At 52.2% G+C, this 22,096-nt stretch overlaps 1 protein-coding gene across 1 annotated transcript in view; it reads left to right on the top strand.

The window, feature by feature from the left end:
- Positions 1 to 22,096, top strand: part of hacd4 (3-hydroxyacyl-CoA dehydratase 4) — an 85,195-nt gene that overhangs the window by 47,240 nt on the left and 15,859 nt on the right. The window lies entirely within an intron of this gene.

The following is a 22,096-nucleotide window of genomic DNA, read 5'->3' as shown; positions in this document are numbered from 1 at the left end:
ATTTTTCGGCGCCCTCCAGGCCGACCTTCGACAGGTCCTCCCACAAAACTCTCCGCGCATCCTCGCTGGACGGATCCAGAGAGAACAGAGCCCCGTAATAGGCGCGGGTCTCCGCGCGGATTCCCTCCGGATCCGAGACCAGAGATCCGTCGTCGGCCAGCAGCTCCAAGAGCTGCTTACGGACCCCCCGTCTTTTTTCCAGCGAGTAGAAGAAGGGGGAGCCGCGGTCCAGGTCCCGCAGGAACTGGATCCGCAACCTCACGTACACGCCTCGGGACCCGACGAGCTGCAGGTCCTTCAGCGCGCCCTTCTTCTCTTCGTACACCAACCGCAGGGCCGGGTCCTCGGCGACTTGACCGAGACGGGACTCCAGGTCGAGCACCTCCTTCTCCAACTGCCCGACCCGGGCCTCCTGCCTCTTGGTCGACCCCTTCGCGTACTCCTGACAGAAGAGACGGATGTGAGCCTTGCCCACATCCCACCATAGCCTCAAGGAGGGGAAGCCCCCCTGCTTCCTTCTCCAGCTGGCCCAGAACCGACTAAACGAGTCCCGGAACCGCGCGTCCTCCAGCAGCAGGTTATTAAAGTGCCAATACGCGGACCCCCCCTGCGCGCGCAGCGGAACGAGCTCCGCCCACACTAGGTGGTGGTCCGTGCACGGCACCGGCCGCATGGAAGCCGCCGGAACGCAGGAGACGTATGCCCGGGAAATGTCGAGGCAGTCGATCCTGGACGCTCCTCTCCCAGACCTCACGCAAGTGAAGGCGCTGGAGTCGGGATGGAGATTTCGCCAGACGTCCACCAAGTCGAGGGACCCGACCAGGTCCCTCAACTTCTCCGTCGCCGCCGGGCAAGGCAGGGTGCCCGTGCGGTCCCTCGCCTCGAGGGTACAATTAAAATCCCCCCCGAGGATGACGCACTCGCCCGCGTCGACGGAGCTCAGAAGAGTGGACACTTCTTCAAAGAAGCGCGCTTGCTGCGCACCGGCCTGAGGGGCGTACACGTTCACTAGATGGAGCGGCACGCCCCCCAGGCGAACAGTGACCTGGAGCAAGCGGCCCGGCACGAGCTCCTTGACCCCCAAGATCTCCGGCTGAAAATGCGGGGCCAGCAAGATAGCCACCCCACTGGAAACACTGGAGAGGTGACTCATGCTGACCCCTCCTTGCCATTCCAGGAGCCACGTGGCCTCGTCTCCCGGAACGGTGTGGGTTTCTTGCAGGAAGCACACCGCATACTTCCCGTCCCGAAGGACCGAAAAGTTATTAAATCTGTGGCTAGCTTCCCTGCTGCCGTTGATGTTGAGGCTGGCTATGGTTATCTTCATTTCAGAAGCATAAACCAACCCCTACTTATAACTAACGGGGGAAGGGAGGGCGGCCGCTAGTCATCCGCCACTCCCTTAGCAGCCCAGTGAGGAACGACCGGAACTGACGCAGCTCGGGCGGGCCCACGCCCGCGTCCGCACTCATGGTCTTGTAGGCGACGCGGGCCGACCCGACGAGCAGCGCCAGCCCCGACCATCTGTCGAGGGCCTGCCGGGTCCTGCGACGACCCAGGCACGTGGCCACAAAGTCCCGGAGTTCCTCAATGGGAATGAGGGGGGTCCCGGCGAGGGGCGCGAGGTCATCCATCGCCTCATCGGCGATGGACTCCCAGTCCTCCTCCGCCCCCACCACTGAGTCCCTGTCCTCCTCCGGGGGGTCGCCACCAGCGGCCGAACCGTCCGTCACGCAGTGCGCATCGAGCGGGACGGCCGGCCCCGCCTCCGCCCGGATCCCACCCCCAGGATCGGTAGCGGAGGATTCCTCCCTGGGCTCCTCTAAGGGGACCGGGCCAGAAGACGGCGGCGGTTCGGAGACCCCCTCCGCCCCAGGCGCCGGAACGACCGGAGAGATCGGAGAGAACGTAAAAACGCACTCCTCCAAGTTGCCCGGCGCCGGAGACACAGACAGAGGGCCCTCCGCTTCCGCGCCACCGGCCTCCGACCCAGCAGATGGGGTAATTTTTGTACAAACCTCGACGAAGTCGAGCAGCACCTGGGAAAGGTCCGGGCCGCTCTGGGCGAGCTCATCCTCCGCGAGCCCGCCCGACCCAGACTCCAAGCCGCCCGACTCGTCGAGGGGTAATGCCACCGATAAGGGATCAATCTCTGCCGCGGGTTGTTCCGCGACCCCCCCCACGGGCAGGGTCTCGTCCCCATCCCCGGGAGGCACGAGCTGGGCAGACACCTCTGCCTCAGCCTCCCCAGGGACAGGCGACCCCTGCCGTTCACCCACGATGTTGACAGCGGTGGGGTGGGGCGCAGTGCCCGCGGCGGGCAACGACTCCCCCTGACCGGAGGGACCTTCCTCCTCCCGGTCCTCCTCCTCATCCTGGGGGTCGCGCCTTCTTTTCAAAGTGGAGGGGCAGAGGGAGACCTCCATTTCTGCAGGGGCCTCACCAGCTCCCTCCAGTGGAGCGGGTTCTTCGGGTCCCTCGGGCCCAAGCCCGGCCGCAGGTTCTGGTGCTACCGCCTCGGCGGTCGCGGCCACAGGCTCGGGCACGAGGTCCCCCCCACTGCCGCACTCCGCGATCAATGCGGCAATGCTCTCGGGCGTCAGGGGCTCCATGTTATGGGGCACGCCCTCCACGGGGGGACCTGCCCTACGGTGTTTAGTCTTCCACCGCGCCTTCTTCCCGACCGGACACCCCTCCTCCCCCCCGCCGGAGGCCTGGATGGCATTGACCTCCGACGACGACTGTACCCCGGTAGCATTTGTTTGGGGGGGGGCACGGCTAGACCCGGGGGGGTAGCGGCGGCGGCGCCAGCCTCGGCCACGCCAGACGACCTGGCGGCCTTGGAGGCGGGGCAGTTTTTTCGTACGTGCCCCACCTCCTTACAGGCGTGGCACCGCACGCCGTCCGTTGTCCAGAAGACGCGGTATAAGGTCCCCTCGTGGAGGACCGAAAAGGCCCCGTCCGTCTCCCCCTCCCGCGCCAGCTGCACAAAAGCCTGGCGCCGGAAGGAGAAGACATGGCGAAGGCTGGCCTCCCGGAATCCGAGCGGGATCGGCGAAATCCCCGACCTCACCTCCCCAAGTCGGTGTAAGTGGGGGAGGAGGAGCTCACCGGAGATAAAGGGCGGGACGTTAGATAGTACGACCCTCTGCGCGGTGGCCTCAAGAGGGTCCACCGGCAGGAAGGTCCCGCCCACGGTGAGCCCCTCAGCGATGGCCAGGGCCACCGCCCGCTCGGACTCCAGGAAGAACACAGCCTTCCCATACATTTTCGAGGTGGCGACTATGGCCGGAGGGCCGACAACCCCAGCCATAGCCTTTACGCACGCCTCGATGGTCATGTTGGGGTGGGTGTAGCTCTTCACCCCAAGCTTCTTTGTCATCAAGCGGAACGGCGACGGGGCAGCAGCAGAAGCGGGAGTAGCCGCGGCTTTAGTCGCCACTGCTGCATATGTTCTCGCCGGCCCCGCCACCGCCGCAGATGTGGACGCCATAGTGGGGTGGATCTTCAAAGAGCCACACACACCCCAAAAGTCACAGGCCTGAAGGTGTTAATGGCCTTGGTACAAAAAATGTCTTCCCTTGAGCAGAGGGAGTGTAAATTAACTGGGCCGCCTCTCCCCTTGATGGTATTAATTGGGAGAGGGCCCTTTCTTCCCTCTGCTCAATTGGCAATTAGTAGGTAAAAGGAGGTGCCTTTTAGAGAGGCAGAGAGAGGACAAAGAGAGAGAGAGAGGGGGGGTGGGAAGGAGGGGGGGGCCGCAAAGGCAGGGTCCCCACTCAAGATGGTATTCGGGGGGTGGGTGTCGGCAGGGTGCACTCCCCGATGGAAAAATAAAGTCTTAACAGATGGTCTTCGGGCAGGGGGAGAAGATGTCTTCGCCTGGGTAGGCTGGAGAAAGCCCAGGCTCAGCCCCACACCAGGTCTTCTCAATATAAAAGGGAACAAGCTTCACCTGGGCAGGCTCCAGCCAACCCAGGCCAGGCTTTCCGGCCCGTCTTCTTTCCTCCCCCCGCCTAGAATGCAAAGTCTTTAGGGGAATGCACAAAGACACCCACCTGCAGATGTTGAAGGTTGCAGCAGCTCCTCCCCTCCTTCCAAGTTGTAGCAGAGTGGTATTCCTCTCCCCTCTCTCCCTCTCCTGGGCTGGAGGCCAAATTGGGAGGCAGTGATGGAAAGGCCTCTCCAGTTGAAATGCTGGCCTCCTCCTCTGTCCTCTACTCCTCCCTCTCCAGGCACCTCTGTAGTTGATGTTGGTTGGAGGTTGCTGGTAGTGGTGGCCTGGGGTCACTCCTTCCTCTCCACTCCCAGGCCAAGGCGACCACACACTCTCCCCACAGTAGCAGCAGGAACAGCAGCACCAGCAGCACAACCTGCTCCTCAGAGAGCAAGTTCCAGAATGAACTCCTGTGAGGGTGCCAGTCAGTTCCTTCTGTAACCTCTAGATGGCACCTTCACTTGTTTGTTTGCTAGGCCTTTGTTAATTGTTTCCTAGCCTCCTGTGTTTATGCTTAACGGCCTGTTAGCTGTTCATGGGTTGCACCTGGTTTTCTTGGTATATAAGTTCTGTGGTTGCTTCATTCCTTGCTCAGTCCTAGCCGGGTAACCGGGGGGACTAGCCCTTGCTCTGTGGCTCCTGGCTTTAACTAGTTGGTTGCCATAGTTCTCTCGAGCTTTGTATTTAAGATGTATTCTCGAGCTTTGTATTTAAGATGTATTCTCGAGCTCTGTATTTAAGATGTAGCTAACTTTGTGTCCTTGTTTTCTTAGTCTTGATAAGGTGCTGGACTGGACTGGCATGTTGCCATGCTGGTGCTTGTCTTGAGCTCTATTGAGAAGCCTGTTACCCCTGCGGCAGCCCCTCGTGATAGCTTGTCTCGAGTCCCGTCTCGGCAAGCTGGTTGCGCTTGTGGTAAGCTTATCCCAGCTCAGTGTGGACAAGTATGTTGCCTCATGGAAGCTGTCCTGAGTTCCTATTCTTGACTAGCCGTTTTGTAACCTGTCTCGAGTTCTATGTATATTGTTCTTCTCTCGAGTTCTATGTATGATGTGGTGTTCCTGTCTCGAGTTCCTACGTATGCTGTTGTGTTCCTTGTATGAATCTAATTATGTGTGAATCTTGTTAAGTAATGAATAAAGTACTGTTCCTTAAGATTGTATACCTGCCTCTAGCCTGGTTTCTGCACTTGGGTCCAGAACCTACCTTGCCCGGAGAGCACGGCCCCGTATCTACACGGCCCCGTGGCTCCCCAACCCTGACAGAGGAGGCTCGAGTGGAGCATAAACACCGTATATTCTATGTGATTCTATACAATTCTATGTGAATACTCAGTACTCACAGTTGCTTTCTTTCCTTCTAGTGGGAAAGGGTTCATTCACAGTACTTTCGCTAAGAGTTTACTTTCTACACTTTGGAGGTTTTCACGAACAGATCAGGTTGGGTGGTGCTTGGCTGCTTTAGACTGGACCTCGAACGAGGAGCAATATGACCAGCAGCAGCAGAAGCCTGCTGTTGACAGACCTGCAGCTGGACAGAAGAGAGGGGACCAGCACAGAGAGGGGACCAGCACAGAGAGGGGACCAGCACAGAGAGGGGACCAGCACAGAGAGGGGACCAGCAAAGAGAGGGGACCAACACAGAGGTACAGTTTGCAGGAGGCACTACCCATGACGCAGGGTGTACAGGCAGTGGCTGGGTTTCTTTGACATGTTGGAACAGCAGTGTTTCCAGAGGCTCAGGTTGTCGCGACCGGTGGTGGCAGACATCTGCAGCCATTTATAAGAAAACATGCTGGACCCAGTCGGCAGCCCACAAATGCATAAGGCAGGCTTGTTTGCCAGGGCTGCCAATTATTTGAATTTCGCCTGTGATGCTGGAACAAGACCTGCTGCCCAGAGGACCTGGTGGACATGCCTTATCAGTAGCTGTCAAAGTCACCAGCACTATCAACATCTTCGCTTCAGGCTCCTTCCAGGGATCTGAAGCAGACATTGGCAGGATCTCGCAGTCGGCCACCCACAGATGCATCACCCAGGTCACCGATGCCATGTTTGAGAAGTCAACCAATTATGTCAACTTTGCCACTGATGAAGCCACTGTTACTGAGCAGGTGCTCGGGTTTGCATCTCTGTCTGGCTTCCCACAGGTGCAGGGCGTCATTGACTGTGCACACGTGGCAATCCACACAGCCCCAGATCATCCAGGAGTATTCGTCAACCGCAAGGGCTTCCACTCCATCAGCATTCAGCTGGTGTGCAATGACAAAAGGATATTTCTGCAGGTGTGCGCCAGATTCCCGGAGAGCTACCATGATGCTTTCACCCTGAGGCAGTTTATGCTCCCCGACCTCTTTGGACCCGCAAGCACACTTAAGGGGTGGCTGCTAGGAGACAAGGGATACCCTCCTCAAAGTTGGCTGCTGACACCCATCAGAAAGCCAACCAATGAAGCCCAAGAGCGCTACAATGAATGCCATTTGACCATCAGATGTGTAGTGGAACAAGCCATCGGCATGCTGAAAATGCGCTTCAGGTGCCTGAACAGATCTGGATGCCCTTCAGTACTCACCAGCCCTGGTCTCCAGAATAGTCGTGGTGTGCTGCGCTCTGCACAATATTGTGCAGCAACAAGGTTTAGACCTTCAGGAGGAACAAGGTGCAGAGCAGAGATCGTCTGCAGACGAAACCGAGAAAGACGAAGAGGAGGAAGACGAGGAGGAGGAACGTAAGAACATAAGAATTAGGAGCAGGAGTAGGCCACACGGCTCCTCAAGCCTGCTCCACCATTCAATAAGATCATGGCTGAACTTCGACCTCAACTCCACTTTCCCGCCCGATCCCCATATCCCTTGATTCCCCTAGAGTCCAAAAATCTATCTCAGCCTTGAATATACTCAACGACTCAGCATCCACAGCCCTTTTGGGGCAGAGAATTCCAAAGATTCATAATCCTCTGAGTGAAGAAATTCCTCCTCATCTCAGTCTTAAAAGGCCGGCCCCTTATCCTGAGAGTATGCCGCCTAGTTCTAGACTCCCCAGCCAGGGGAAACAATCTCTCAGCATCTACTCTGTCCATCTCCGTCAGAATCTTATATGTTTCAATGAGATCACCTCTCATTCTTCTAAACTCCAGAGAGTATAGGCCCATTCTACTCAATCTCTCCTCATAGGACAACCCTCTCAGCCCAGGGATCAATCTAGTGAACCTTTGTTGCACCACCTCTAAGGCAACTATATCCTTCCTCAGATAAGGAGACCAAAACTGTGCACAGTACTCCAGGTGTGGTCTCACCAAAGCCCTGTACAATTGTAGCAAGACTTCATTACTCTTGTACTCTAACCCACTTGCAATAAAAGACAATATGCCATTTGCCTTCCCAATTGCTTGCTGTACCTGCATGCTAACTCTTTGGCCCCGATTTTTGGCTTGTGTGGGAAATGGTCGGGTTTCCCCGAATGTGGGGTTTCTGACACACATAAAAAAGTGTCAGCCAGCTCCACGCAATTTTCCCTCAACTGGCCAATTAATTCCCAGCATGTGGGAAGCCTTGCTAATTGTCCAATTCGAGTCAGAAATCCCCACAGTATGATGTCATCATTCGTGGTGCTTTCAAGGTCCATAGCAAGCACTGCATCCTCTGAAGGCTTCCAAACGAACCATACAGGATGGCAGAGGAGCCTGCAGCAGCTGTGGCCAGTGCCAGACCCTGAGTTGCCTTCAAATTCGACGAGGCTTCACTGCAGGCATTATTGGATGGGGTTAGGGCCCACAGGGAGGTCCTCTTCCCTAGGTCAGGGAGGAAGAGGCCTCCCACTGAGACCAATGCTGCATGGATGCAGGTGTCAGCAGATGCCAACTCGCTGGGAGTCACCAGAAGAACCTTGGCATTACATCTCTAACTCCTTCCTTTACTCCCCCACAGTACCATCCAGAGCCCCCGTCCTCACTGTGGAGGAGGAAGAGGCTGTGCAGCCAGACTCCTCAGAAGAAGCTCCAACCTCTGAGGGCGCAGCGTCAGCAGAAGTAAGCGCACCCAGCACCAGCGCAGACACTCACACCTTGGGGTACCTTCAGGACATAGAGTAGTGTTGTCACCTGGTGTTTCACAGCTCACAAGTGAGACTCAGCAGATTCTGGAGACAGGGACAGCAGTGGAGAGTCCTCGTCGGAGGGCGCAGGACTCTGCCAGCTCAGCTCAGCTGCGCTGCATGTCGACCCTCTGCCAGTGGGTCCATCCACAAGAGAAGAGGTGATGGATCTCTATGCACAGATGCAGGAGTCTCTGGCAGGTTTTGTCTCCAGGGTCGCTGCGAGTGTGGAGCGAATGGAAGAGTCCATAGCGACCATGAGCAGAGCCTTTGTGGAGTCATTGGCGCATGAACGCAGCACCATGGAAAGGTTGGCAACCTCCATGGAGGAGATAACTCGCCAGGGTACGGAAAACATGGTGAGTGCTCATAAGAGAATGACATCTCTTGAGGCGCGTTGGCCATCTGTTGAACAGAGAAACCAGATCTTCATGGAAGTCCTTCTGAGTAGTGCAGAAACGGGTCCCCATGGCCCCCTAAAGCGCAGCAAGGTGCTCTCAAGCCACTTCCAAGCGTTGGCCCCTTCTGACCTGTGCAGCTTCAGGTGAGTGAGCAGCCGCCTGGTGCTCCTGGTGCTCATCCTGCTGTTCCTGGTTCTGCTGCTGCCGCCTCTGCTGCTGGCGATCCTGTAATGGCAAGAAGGGAAGGAAAAAAAGGCGTCTCATGCTTCTCGCAGATGCCTCCGCTGAGGAAGCGCTGAGTGAGGGTGGCGAGAGGGGCTTCCCAGGAGATCGCATTGGAGAAGTGTGTGAGGCTCCAACCTTCCACAGCTGTGCCTAAGCCTTGAAGAAGTAGCCCCAAACCTGCAACAACAAGGTCCTTCAACATACAAGTGCTGTCCCTTTAATTCGCAGCTTCTCCGATTGACCTGCAGCTGACAGCAAGCAAGCCGGCAAGCTTCACGCCAGGTCTCATCAGCGGGGTTCCCCGCAGGCGTGTTTGATGTGGGGAAAGCCCCAAAGTCGCAACGGCCCCGGAAAATCTTCTTCAACAAGGTAATTATTGGTCATTAGTGTGCTGACGACCAGTCCCGCCAGCGGCGGCCGGGACTGAAGCGGGTCGCGGGGAAACGGCGGTCCGAAAGTCGGACGGGGCGGGGAATCAGGCTGGGGGGGTCCCGACCCGCTTTCTCGGCAATTTTCGGCCCCCAGCCGCCTGAAAAGCCGCCCAACGGCGGCCAGAAAATTGACCCCTTTGTGTTTCTTGTACTAGGATACCTAAATCTCTCAGAGCACCAACATTTAATAGTTTCTCACGTTTAAAATATATTCTATTTTCCTATTCTTCCTGCCAAAGTGAATAACCTCACACTACCCTACAATGTACTCCATCTGCTACCTTATTGCCCACTCACTTAACCTGTCTATATCCCTTTGCAGGCTCTTTGTGTCCTCCTCACAGCTTACTTTCCCAAGGGAAAGTAAAATGCAGCACCAGCTGTTCAAATTCCTGCCCGGGATGCCAGGGGTTCCCTTATTAACGCAAGGTTTACTTAATAACCACCAGTGGACTGATGTCAGAACCACATGCCACAACTACTCTTCCCACCGCGCCCTCCACCCCCCTCACCCCCACCACACCCGCCAATGTCACTGCCACAAAGCAGTCCTGCAAACGACCAACCATTCATTGCACATCCGCCATCAGTCACCGTCAATTCATGTCTTCCCATTCATCATCAAGCAAGTTAAAAGTGGGTTGCCACCCAGAAACCAAGAATGGACAGCACAGTAAATTGATGCAAATTAATACATTTTATGCGATTCTACTAAGGAACGGAAGCTTCACAACATTTTCTCATACACACAATTGCACACTCTTGTGCAACTACATAGAAACATAGAAGATAGGAGCAGGAGTAGGCCATTCGGCCCCTCGAGCCTGCTCCGCCATTCAATGAGATCATGGCTGATCATCCAAATTCAGTACCCTGTCCCTGCCTTCTCCCCATATCCCTTGATCCCTTTAGCCTTAAGAAATATATCCAACTCCTTCTTGAATATATTTAATGAATTGGCCTCCACCGCCCTCTGTGGCAGAGAATTCCACAGGTTCACCACTCTCTGGGTGAAGAAATTCTTCCTCATCTCAGTCCTAAATGGCTTACCCCTTATCCTTAGACTGTGACCCCTGGTTCTGGACTCCCCGGCCATCGGAAACATCCTTCCTGCATCTAGTCTATCCAGGCCTGACAGAATTTTATAGGTTTCCATGAGATCCCCTCTCAATCTTCTAAACTCCAGTGAGTATAAGCCCAATCGACACAATCTCTCCTCATACGTCATTCCTGCCATCCCAGGTATCAGCCTGGTGAATCTTTGCTGCACTCCTTCCATGGCAAGAACATCCTTCCTCAGATAAGGCGACCAAAACTGCACACAATACTCAAGATGTGGTCTCACCAAGGCCCTGTACAACTGCAGCAAGACATCCTTGTTCCTGTACTCGAACCCTCTTGCTACAAAGGCCAACATACCATTTGCCTTCTTAACCGCCTGTTGCACCTGCATGCTTACCTTCAGCGACTGGTGCACAAGAACACCCAGGTCTCTTTGCACTTCCCCTTCTCCCAATCTATTGCCATTCAAATAATATTCTGCCTTCCTGTTTTTGCCACCAAAGTGGATAACCTCACATTTATCCACATTATAGTGCATTTGCCATGTTTCTGCCCAATCACCCAACCTGTCCAACTACAAAGCATTACTTTATTTTCCTACCGCTCCTATGTGGTGCAACCCCTGTGGCTTCAGTACAAGTAGAGGCAGGCTGCTCAGGTCCCTGCTCTGACTGTTGAGATGCTCTTGGCTAACTACCTCTGGGTTTTGGAGCCCACGAGGGCCCTGCTAAAGACTGATCCACCTGCACCTGTACAGTGACAGACTCGGCTATTGGGACACGAGGCAGCATGTCGGGTACTGACTCAGGGCGGTGGGGGAGGTCCTACAGGTGAGAAGTGGAAGCGCTTTGAGCGGAGTCCCCATTTCCATATCCCCTTTTGCCATCGTCCCTCTCATGGCCCAGCTGCACTTCACTGCTACCACTGTGCTAGAGAACAGCGTGTAGATCAGTGAAGCGCTGTAAGGCCAAGGCTAGGATATCTGTCATCCTAGTTAAGGCGGCAGACATGCTGGCATCCAAAGTGTGCACAGCCATGGTCAAGGAGCGCATGGACTCATTTGATTGCTGTGATTGATGTTCCATAGAGTGGCCACTCTATCCATGAAAGAACACATTGTCATAATACCCTGCGACATCAACCCACTCATGCTTGAGATGGACTGCTCCATTCTCTCTGCAATTGTGGTCAGTGTGCTTGGAAGGCCTGTCAGTACACTGCACATTCTCTGCTGATCCTGAATGATTTTCCTTTTCATTGATGGCGCCCAGGGTACAGCCTCAGTGTCTTGCTGAGCAGAGCTTGGAGTGGGCTGTGCCCTCCGACGCACACTGTCCACTGCTGTCCCTGCCACCACTGTCTCCTCTTGCTCACTTGTGAAATGTGAGTCACCAGGTGAAAACCCAACTATCTGTCTAACTGGTCCCAGCAAAGTGCGAGTATCTGAGCTGATGCATGGTTAACATGAATCCTGTGACGGTGCACCCTCAGAAGGAATCATCTTCTCTGAAGATTCATCGTCCGCGAGATCCATGTACTCCTGCTGCATGCATGAAGGCCCTGGCAGAAAGAAAAGATACGAATTAGTACTGGCAATGTAACAATGTTGCAGCTTATCATTATGACGATGATCATATTTCGCTCGCTGCTGAAATCAAGTCAACATGGCTGAGTGTTGTATAGCAGATGTGCGCATTACATTTGACTCTGTCACCAGGTAGCTGGGAGATCCCCATCTCCCCATCTCCAATTGCCAGGGATGCCACTGATCTCCAGTGCTTCCTCCTCTGCAGTTGTCAACTGTGCGGTCTGTGGAGGCCTACCTCCGGTTCTCTCCCTCTCCCTAGTGTTCTGTACTCTTTTCTCCTGCAACAGGGGAAAGAACAGACCTATGAGTGACTGTAATGGCATGTGTTCACCCGATGGATGCAGTGAATTTGGTGGGGGAGAGGCATGAAATTGCATAAGGATGATGGTGAGTAGCAGTGGTGCTGTTGACCTCATGGGCCACCTCCAGCCATGCCTTCTTTGTGGCAGCAGCAGGTCTCTTCCTCCCATTGCTGGGGAAGAGTATCTCTCACTGGCCACTCACAGCTTCCAACACTACATCAAGGGAGCGTCATTAAAGCGGGGCGCAGCCTTTGACTGTCCTGAATCCATTCTCACAGTTCATCTTCTCTTGCTTCCAACTCCCAACTCCTCCAACTCCATCAATACTGGAATTGAAATTGCATCATGTGGGTCCTCATCACACCCGCAGCCACGCATTGGATGCCAAACCCAAAAGTAAAATGATAATGAGGTGTTTGCGTTAAAATGCCACTGACAGACGCGCTGAGCTTACTTCCAGGCTTCTTACATGATATCGGACGCCCCCACTCCCACCGTGCCTCCATGTTAATATTGGGGCCTAAATCTCTTTAAGCTACTTACAGTGGCCCAGAAATTCGGGTCCCCACGGGTGAGTAAGCGCTGGGTACTCACGCGTAGGCCCAACGAAAGTGCCAGTTTCATGCATGCACTGCGCATGCGTGGGAAACCGGAACTTGCGTTCCCTTAAAGGAATGGGGTTCAGAGGTCAAACACATGCGCCGGAGAGGCAGCGCGTGCGCCTGGAACTTACGGTTTTTTTTGCAGCTTTCTCCGGGAGGGCAAGTCTCCAGGAGCTACACTTTTAAAAAGCAATCGCAAGGCCTGCTTTTAACAAGGTAAGTGGTGAATTAAATAAAATTAAAACATTTTTTCCACAGATTTATTATTTTTAAATACTTTAAAGAAAGGTAAGTTTATTTTTAGCCCCGTTAGAAACTGTAATTAATTAATTTTTTCAAAAATTTAAATTATTGTTTAAAATAGTTATTTTATGTAATTTATAGTTATTTTAAAAATATGATTTTAAAAAAAATTATTTGAAGTTTTAGTGATGTTTTGGGGCTTATAGTATTTATAGTTTTGGCAGCTCTTCCTGTCAAATTTATGAATGGGCATTCCCTGCTACCATTGGCTCTCCATGGCCCACGTGATCCCAGGGGATGCATCGAACTAACTGCGTCCCTGGGATACGCAAGCACTGCGCGCCGGCAGTTGGAGGAGGCCCAGGATCGGAATCCCACACGGGCCCACAGCACAACGGCCGGCGCGCTAGGTAAGTGCAGGTCGGGGGCTTGCACCCACAGGAAGCCTCTGACCCGAATTTCTGGGCCAGTGTATTTGGAAAATGCTGCACAAGCTGAGCCTTTAAGTGGTTGTTACTGGACTAGTAATCCAGAGAACGTGAGTTCAAATACCGACATAGCGATTTGAGAATTTGAATTCAGTTTAAAAAACTTGGAAATAAAAAAGTTGGTATCAGTAAAAGTGACCAGAAAGCTGTTGGATTGTCGTAAAAATCCAACTGCTTCACTAATGTCCTTTAGAGACGGAAACCTGCTGTCCTTGCTCGGTCTGGTCTACATGTGACTCCAGTCCCATATCAACGTGATTGACTCTTAACTGCCCTCTGAAGAGGCCTAGCAAGCAACTCAGTTGCAATTATTGATGGGCAATAAATGCCGGCTTGGCCCACATCCAGAGAATGAATACATTTAAAAAAAAGTTTTTCCACAGTGGTTCTTACCCAAGAACTGCTTAGACACATGGAACATTACAAGTACAATAAAAGTAAGACGTACTCTTATTGAAACATATAAGATTGTGAAGGGGCTTGATCGGGTGGATGCGGTGAGGATGTTCCCAATGATGGGTGAAACTAGAACTAGGGGGCATAATCTTAAAATAAGGGGCTGCTCATTCAAAACTGAGATGAGGAGAAACTTCTTCACTCAGAGGGTGGTAGGTTTGTGGAATTTGCTGCCCCAGAAAGCTGTGGAAGCTACATCATTAAATAAATTTAAAACAGAAATAGATAGTTTCCTAGAAGTAAAGGGAATAAAGGGTTACGGGGAGCGGGCAGGAAATTGGACATGAGTCTGGGTTCGGAATGGTCATGGCCCTGTGGGTAGTGGAGCGGGCCCAGGGGCCGTGTAGCCTTGTTCTGCTCCTACTGTGTTCTAATTCTGTTAGATTTCAGGAGATGGTTTTATTCCTGTTCCTGGCTGGGGTGGAGATCGCCTTTACAGAAGGTAAGTACTGTAGAAAATATAGGGACAGTGTGATCTCCTGGAAGAATTTCGATCGCCTAGATGGGTCGGAGAGGAATTTCCCAGATTTTTTTCTCCCAAATTGGCCATTGGGTCTTTATCTGGTTTTTCGCCTCTCCCGGGAGATCACATGGGTTCGGGTGGATGCAGAGTGATAGAAGATTTGAGGTTAGGATCAGATCAGCCATGATCTTATTGAATGGTGGAGCAGGCTCGAGGGGCCGATTGGCCTACTCCTGCTCCTATTTCTTATGTTCTTATGTTCTTATGTACTCCTGTTAAATGTAAAACATTAATCCAGGATTTAAATTCAAGAGGAGTGTACATGGAATTGCCACTGAAAATGGCGCACGGTGCAGGTTTGCCATCGCCAGCAGCTCAAGGAGTGGGACATTCTGATGGGACTTCCTCCCCCTCATTTGAATAGGCTACTGGCTCATGAAAAGCATGTCCAGAGAGCTTGGCCTGCAGCAAACTTGGCTGGGAAGTGTAAGCTCCAGAGAGGCAGCAGCTCTTAATGGGCTGCAGGGCATGATTTTCCGACCCACACCCACTGATGCTGTTAGAACTTCAAGAAATCAAGACTAGAATATACTTTAGGAGAAAAAGTGTATTTATGTATAAAAGTGTTATTTTATCTTTACATTGATAGGGTTGTTTTGTATGGTTTAGAAATGTAGCATTATGAGAATTTTAGAAGTGCCGTTCTCCCCTTTTGTCAATTCTGAGGTGTTTTTTCTCCTGGGGCTTTTTAAGGCCCTTTGGTGCTGCAAACCTATTATCCATTCAAAAGCAGCCAGATTACCAGTAGTTGCTCCCAGAGCCTGAACGCTGCCACTCAGTGCAAGGTACTGCACCAGCACAACCCAGGGCAGTCACTGGCCACTGCTAGGCCCTTCAATGTATTAGGCTGAAATGTACTCCCTTCAGCTTTGTGATGCAGTGCATTGGAGGACCAACTGCTTGCATCACCGCAAGTCCTCCTTTTCAGACACTAAGGCCACGGGTGAGGTGGGGGGAGCGTTAAAGTATCAGGAGCAAGCAACTCGATCACAACCCAACCCTATTCCCATCCCTTTAAATTTTAACATACTGAAATCAGGCCATTGACGAGGCTCCCACAAAAGGCAAGCGGTGGTCTAATTAATATTCCAATGTCGCGGCCTGATGACATCTCCAGCGAATTGATTTAAATTTAATTGAAAGTTGAGGGGTAGGCCCGAGCTGTCGGCTGCCCGGCAGCTGATCCGAGGCGGGAGTACTAAAGATCTGCTCTTTTAGCACTCATTGTGGGCCAGGAGGAGCAGGAGTGACTCCTCCAAGCCTCACAAGGAAGCCATTGTGACCCGGAGCTGAGGCTCCCTTCCAAGTGTAGTGGACCGTCCCCACGAGTCCCCAGCTGTGGCCTCCCGCCCGCCCGCTGGTCAGGCTGTCAATTTGTCCGGCTGCCAAGCAGGAAGCAGCCCAACGCTATTCTAATGAGGCCCTGCCCTAAAGATCAGCAGGGCCTCCACATCCCCGATCTTGCCAGGTTCTTCATCCGATTATAGGCTCCCCATAACCCTCCCCAGCTCCCTGTTAATATCAGGGCCTAATTGTTGGTTAGTAAGTTCACATTAAACTAACAATTGCTAGGCCTGGAACTTTCCTCCGCTATCCTGCCCTAAAGTGGGAAAATCAGACGGAGGCCTGCCCCTTCCCACCCACCCGGGAAGGCTGCCGACCACCTCTTCACTACCCCGCTAAATGTAAAGTGGGGAAGTGGGGCCTGGCAACCTGGCCCATTCACTGCCCTGCGCCACTGTTCCTGCCAATCCCAGGGACCACCAGGAGAGGAGTGGTAGTCCCTGGCATATTGGTGGAAGGCTCGTTGACACCCTCTTTGGAGGGCCTGGAGGACCCAGTTGTGGGTTCCTCTCCTCATCCTCACATCCCAACCACTCATTGGATGAAGACCTTGACCCAGTCCGAGGCCCAAACAAAAAGAAAATTAAATGCTGATTTAAGGGGCACTTCTGCGCGCTTTAAATGGCCCCCTGCTCTCCGACAATCACACTGCAGGAAGCTGGAAATGACAGGTCCCCAAGAAAGAAAAAGCAGACGATTCAATTGAAGGTAGGGAATACTTAGATGGTTTGCTTTAAATTTGCAGATGGGAGAGTATTTTATACTGAAAACACTCTTCCTAGACTTTCCTTCTGGTTAGCAGTATTAGGCTGAGGGAACCAAATGTAATATTTCCAAGTTTGCTGATGACACGAATCTAGGTGGGATTGTGAGTTATGAGGAGGAAACTAGGTGGGATTGTGAGTTATGAGGAGGAAACTAGGTGGGATTGTGAGTTATGAAGAGGAAACTAGGTGGGATTGTGAGTTATGAGGAGGAAACTAGGTGGGATTGTGAGTTGTGAGGAGGATGCAAAGAGGCTTCAAGGCAATTTACACCAGTTGAGTGAATGGGCAAATACATGGCAGATGCAGTATAACGTGGATAAATGTGAAGTTATCCACTTCAGTAGGAAAAACAGAAAGGCAGAGTATTATTTAAATGGTGATAGATTGGGAAATGTTGATGTACAAAGGGACCTGGGTGTCCTTGTACACCAGTCACTGAAAGCAAACATGCAGTTGCAGCAAGCAGTTAGGAAGGCAAATGATATGTTGGCCTTCATTGCAAGAGGATTTGAATACAAGAGCAAGGGTGTCTTACTACAGTTGTACAGGGCCTTGGTGAGACCACACCTGGAGTACTGTGTGCAGTTTTGGTCTCCTTACCTAAGAAAGGATATACTTGCCAAGGAGGGATTGCAGCGAAAGTTCACCAGACTGATTCTTGGGATGCCAGGACTGTCTTATGAGGAGAGATTGGGTCGACTAGGCCTGTATTCGCTAGAGTTTAGAAGAATGAGGGGGGATCTCATTGAAACGTATAAAATTCTGACAGGGCTAGCCAGACTGGATGCAGAGAGGATGTTTCCCCTGGCTGTGGGGTCTAGAACGAGGGGTCACAGTCTCAGGATACGGGGTAGGACATTTAGGACTGAGATGAGGAGAAATTTCTTCACTCGGGGTGGTGAACCTGTGGCATTCTCTACCACAGAAGGCTGTGGAGGCCAAGTCACTGAATATATTTAAGAAGGAGATAGATAGATTTCTAGACACAAAAGGCATCAAGAGGTATGGGGAGAGAGCGGGTTATGGTATTGAGATAGAGGATCAGCCATGATCATATTGAATGGCGGAGCAGGCTCGAAGGGCCGAATGGCCTACTCCTGCTCCTATTTTTCTAATGAATGGAAATGCCTTTAAAATAAAACAGAAAAACAGTGAACGTGCTGTTCAGTGTGAATAATGACTGTGTCGGAGTATGGAACAACCTTTCACTTTTAGCATTATACCCAGCACTTCCAGGTCAGATGGAAATTGATTACAGTATATTGACATACTTTTTTTTATTGCGTACGTGTACAATGTATCATACATTGTAGTGAGTTAGGTGTACTGAGTGGCTGGAGTTGTTGGATGTCCCTGGACTTGGTTTTAGGTAGTAACAGTAACTAACATAAATAAAAACAGAAAATGCTGGAAATACTCAGCAGGTCAGGCAGCATCTGTGGAGAGCGAAACAGAGTTAACGGGCTCGATTTTCATTGAGCCGTGGAGGCGGGCTTGGAGGTGTGCGGGGGGTTAAAATCGCAAAAACTGGCGGGCGGGCGGGCGGGAACCCCCCACCCCCCCACCTGGTTCCCGACTCCGAGCAATTTTAACTCAGTCGTGTCTGATGGTCCTGACTCCGTCCCGCATCCAACATGCGGGACTGGTCGTTAAGGCCCTTAACAACCACTAAATGGCCTCTATAATCCTATTTTGAAAGGCCCTTGTGAATTTAACCCTTTTCCTACATGAAACACGCCTGGTGGGAAACACAAATGTGAAACCTGGCGGGAGCACTATTGGATTGCTGACTATCAACTGCAGGTCAACCATTAAAGAGGAGATTTGATCAGCCATGATTTGCGGGTGGCAGGACTTAGTGGTCTCAGGTCTGGGGCAACTTTTAGAAGGCTTAACCACACCTGTGGAAGGTTGGAGCCTCACACCCATCTCCACTGTGACCTCCTGGGAAACCCCTCTCGCCACCTTCACTCAGCGCTTCTTCAACTGAAGCATATTCCAGAAGCATGGCAGACATTTAATACCTTTCCTCCTGGACATCAGATTCAGATGCAGACCAGCCGCGGCAGCAGCAGAACCCTGAGCAACAGCAGCACCAACAGCAGGAGCATCAACAGGAGCGCCAAGCTGCTAGTTACCCACCTGAAGATGCACAGGCCAGAAGGCGCCAGTGCGCGACAACATTGCTGCCCGGGATGCAAGGGACGCACTCATCCTGGCCAGATTTGCTTAGCCTAGTCAAACAAACACTTTTGCCTCGCAGCTTCTTACCAGAGCATTGACAATGGCCAAAAACCAGAGGATTCCTAGCACTCTGACCACCATACTGACAGTTGCAAGTATGCCTAAGCCTTCAATGTGGAAGTCCCACTAGTGAAATGACAGATGATACAACTGCAACATTTGCCATCAGAAATTTTATGTACATTAACGAAGTGATGGCATTTTTGCAGTAAACACAAAATTGCACCCAAGTGACTACCCTTGTGACTATTTGTGCAGAATGTTCCTCTTACGCGTGCTCCTACGTGGTGCCTCCCCTGTGGCTTCAGCAGATGTGGAGGTCCCTTGCTCACTTTGCTGCTGCTCCTGTCTCAACACCTTTGGCGGGCGTCCTCTGAGGTGGCGAGCCTGTGAGGGCTCGTCAACAGTCTGCTGCTCCTGCGGCTGTGCAGGGGTTGAGAGGCCTATCTCACTTGGCTGTGGACTCCGGTGGGGCTCTGACCGAGGGCTCTGCAGTGGCATGGAAGTGTGAGCGCTTGGAGAGGAGCCCCCACTTCCTTGAGGTCTGCCACCAACCTGCCTCTCATGGGTCAGGTCCCCCCCAGTGCCTGCAAGTGGCTGGAGAGCACCTTACTGCACATCAGGGGGGCCATGGGGACCCGTATCTGCAATGGCAGTCCTACTCAGAAGGAATTCCATGAAGGTCTGGTTTCTCTGCTCAATAGATGCCCATCGCTACTCAAGAGATGTCATTCTATTCTGAACAATGACCATGTTTTCCATACCCTGGCGACTAAGCTCCTCCATAGCCGTAGCCATCCTCTCCTCTACCGTAGCCATCCTCTCCTCTACGGTAGCCATCCTTTCCACAGAGGTTGCCATCCTTTCCGTGGTGATGCGTTCATGTGCCAATGACTCCACAAAAGCTCTGGTCATGGTCGCTATGGATCCTCCATTCGCTCCGTGCTCGCAGCGACCCTAGAGACAAAACCTATCAGAGACTCCTGCATCTGTACCTGGAGTTCCATCACCTCTGACCTTATGGATGGACCCAGAGGCAGAGGATCGACATGCTGCTGAGCCAAGCTGGCAGAGTCTTGTGCCTTCCAACTAGGACTCTCCACTGCTGTCCCTGTCTCCACAATCTGCTGATGCTCACTTGTGAGCTGTGATACACCAGGTGACAACACTACTCTATGTCCCGAAGGTCCCACCGAGGTGTGAGTGTCTGCGCTGGTGCTGGGTGCGCAGATTTCTGGTGACGGTGCGCAGATTTCTGGTGACGCTGCGCCCTCAGAGGTTGCAGCTTCCTCTGAGGAGTCTGGCTGCTCAGCCTCTTCTTCCTGGCTAGGGGGGACAGATGCTTGTGATGGTCCTGTCAGAGTCAGAGATGTGATGCCAAGGCTACATGCACATTGCTTTTTGCAGATGCTCATAAGTCCATCTGTTCAAGCTTCACAATCATTATCAGCGACTTATGCAATGTCAAAGAGAGAGATGGGAAACTTTTCTGTCACCAACTTGCTGTGTTGCACCCGTCTGTCCGTCCCCCACATGCACATCATCCTCCAGTCCCACTATTTCAAGTGCCGCCTTCTCCCAGGGGGTCAGGTGGACTATAGAGGCTGTCCCTCCTCCTGTCCTCGCTCGCTCTCTTTTGTTGTGAGCTCTCTTTTCTTGCAATGAGGGAGACAAGTGGAGGTTGAGTGAAAATGAAGGAGTGAGTGTAGAGATTGCATAGCATACATACTTAGAAGGAGACAAAGATGGAGTGAGGTGGCAAGACCAAGGGCCCACCCTGTGTGTTGTCAGTTGTTTTCATAGCATCAGAGTGATAGGGAGTGTGAGGGCTGCATAGTGGAATAGTTATGTGAATGTGAGCATAGAGAGGGAATGGGTAAGGGTGCATGGATGTCAGTGTCAAGTGGGATGTGGAGGAAGAGATTGCTAAAGCTGAGTGCTGGTGAGGAAAAGCAATGGGGGTCAGATTGAGGGTGATGGGAAATTCATACTCACTTTTCCAGTGCACTGAAGGTCATGAAATCTTTTCCGGCACTGAATCCAGGTTCGCCGTGTGACTCCCAAGGAGTTGACCTCCTCAGCCACCTGCATCCACACTGCCTTAGTCTGCTTGGGAGGCCTCTTCCTCCCTGAGGAAGGGAAGAGCACCTCGCTGTTGGCCCTAGCCCCATCCACCAATGCCTGCAGGGCCACCTCGTCAAAACGAGGAGCTGATCTGGGCCTCCCGCTTGTCATCTTTCCTGCAGGTCCCTCTGACACCAAATGGAGAAAGCTTGGAAGCCTGTAGGAGAAGCAAGGCTTGCTGTGGACCTTAAATGCAGCAGCAATGATGACATCATCAGAGGGGACTTTCAGTCATGAAAAACCCATTTGCAAAGTCTTCCCACATGTTGGAAATCAATTGGCCACTTAAATTAAAATTGCATCAATCTCCCACACCCATTTAGATTCGTGTGGGATACACGAAATTCGGATAACACGACACCATTCCGCACCCGAGTTAAAATCCTGCCCAACGTTTCGATGACCCTTCGTCAGAACTGGAAAACGCTGGAGATGTAACAGATTTTAAGCAAGTGTAGGGGCAGGGAAAGGGGGGATGGGAGGAAAGAACAAAAGGGAAGGTCTATGATGGGAATGGAAGGCAGGAGAGATTAAGAGACATTGAGAGATTAAGAGATGGTGCAAGGCAAAAGGAGATGGTAATGGGACAAGTTAAAAAACAAAAGATGGCTCTAGATGAAGTGTAAATGGCACTGGCAGAATGAAAGACAATCTTTTGTTTCTTAACTCTCTCCTGCCTTCCATCCTATCACAGACCTTTCCTTTTGTTCTTTCCTCCCCTCCATCTCCAGCTTTTTCCAGTTCTGACGAAGGGTCATCGACCTGAAACGTTAACTCTGTTTCTCTCTCCACAGATGCATTTTCTGTTTTTGTTTCAGATTTCCAGCATCAGCAGTATTTTGCTTTTGTAACAGTAACTAACACAATGCTATGCTTGCCCACTGTGTCAGTGCTTAGTATGCTTTGATCGTGCCATCAGAGCTTTGACAATGATGCTGTCTGGGTGGGATGTGGCGGTCTCCAGAGTTTGATGTGCCCAGTGAGCTAGGAGTGGGGACCAAAGTCTGAAGAATTCCTCCTGGTTTGGCTTTGGGGACTGTATGATTATCTCAGATTGGGCTATCGGTCATCGTGCCTCAATCCACGGTGTAGGGGCTGTGAGAAGCACTCCTGTTGCCACCAATTTATTGAGTAAATCAGGAGCGAAGGCATATCTGCACAGGAAATTGAAACACATACTGTTCGTAGGATGGCACTTCTTTTAGTAC

Source organism: Somniosus microcephalus, chromosome 1 (assembly GCF_052327205.1).
Source record: "Somniosus microcephalus isolate GS21.2 chromosome 1, FLI_Smic_1.0, whole genome shotgun sequence".
Taxonomy (NCBI): domain Eukaryota; kingdom Metazoa; phylum Chordata; class Chondrichthyes; order Squaliformes; family Somniosidae; genus Somniosus; species Somniosus microcephalus.
Note: the sequence above shows the minus strand (reverse complement) of the source record. Positions and strands in the feature narration are given on the sequence as shown.